Source organism: Perkinsus marinus (genome assembly GCF_000006405.1).
Source record: "Perkinsus marinus ATCC 50983 genomic scaffold scf_1104296952396, whole genome shotgun sequence".
Taxonomy (NCBI): Eukaryota; Perkinsozoa; order Perkinsida; family Perkinsidae; genus Perkinsus; species Perkinsus marinus.
In genome coordinates, this window is record NW_003208866.1 from 321 (window position 1) to 1,441 (window position 1,121).

General features: G+C 44.7%; 2 non-coding genes across 2 annotated transcripts; both read left to right on the plus strand.

The window, feature by feature from the left end:
* The first annotated feature begins 296 nt into the window (after nucleotides 1-296).
* On the plus strand, nucleotides 297-369 carry Pmar_PMAR029663. The gene has a single exon. It is a non-coding gene; the product is annotated as a tRNA-Ala (tRNA).
* A 522-nt stretch (nucleotides 370-891) lies between these two features.
* Pmar_PMAR029664 lies at nucleotides 892-964 on the plus strand. The gene has a single exon. It is a non-coding gene; the product is annotated as a tRNA-Met (tRNA).
* The last annotated feature ends 157 nt before the right edge of the window (nucleotides 965-1,121 follow it).

Consider the following 1,121-nt stretch of genomic DNA (forward strand, 5'->3'; position numbering starts at 1 on the left):
CTATGCGACTTACTAGATATATCAGAAAATATGGCACGATAGTAACAACGATCCTTGAGAGGGAGATCGTGCGTGGTAAATGCTAATTCTAAGTCATTTTCTTTCACAAACGCTAGATCTGTTTCTGAGATATCGAGAAGAGTGGTAATTGCAATGATGCTAGGGTCTAATGCCATTCCGAATACTTACCTGAATCGTGAAGGCCAAGGGTTCTCCACCAAATGTACTGGCAAACGAGACAACAAATGGAATGGGTTCCAAATGCAATCGATTATCTGGGTGCGCGCTATTTGTAACAGGGACTAGCTCAAATGGTAGAGCGCTCGCTTAGCAAGCGAGAGGCACCGGGATCGATGCCCGGGTTCTCCATTTTCTTTGACGTTGCTAGCATGAGTAATTCAACTGCATTACATCGTTGAAAGGTATCTGAAGTTTGAAGTGTAAGAAGTAAGGTACAATGATGGATCAGGTTGCACGAGGATTAAACGTCACCAATCATTGGCTAAAGTTCCCTGTTTGTAGTTTGAAATTCCCTCGAATCGCGTGACTCGTCAGCATGGTGATAATTGGTTACACAACACCAAATAATTTCTAGGCAATCTATAAATGGGTATCTCCTCTCGAATCTTGTGTCACCAGTCACCAGAACACAGTGTTCTGAACACTGGTACAAGGAAATAACCGTGAACAAAGCAGGCATCATCGAGCACGAATGCAAGGATACGGTGACATATAGAACCAATCTAGGGAGAACAAATAAGATCTCGTAGAGGGCCACGAAAACGAGCCGTCGGGTGGTTGTCATGAGTTAGGGGGGATCGGAAAAGATCAAAAAAGAAATGATAAAGGTAAGTCGGTCAACTCCACTCTTGGACATTTACCGCCTTTCATGCGGCTTTGGCGCAGTAGGTAGCGCGTAGGTCTCATAATCCTAAGGTCGCGAGTTCGATCCTCGCAGGCCGCATTGTGAATCAGGTGGTGCTTTTCATTGGTGAAAAGTGTTCACTGGCTCGGAAGGATGTTTTCCATTACTGTGAAAGTGTTCACTGGCTCGGAAGGACGTTTTCCATTACTGATAAAAATGTCTATCGGCACGCAGCAGTGATCCGATGTATCGTGAT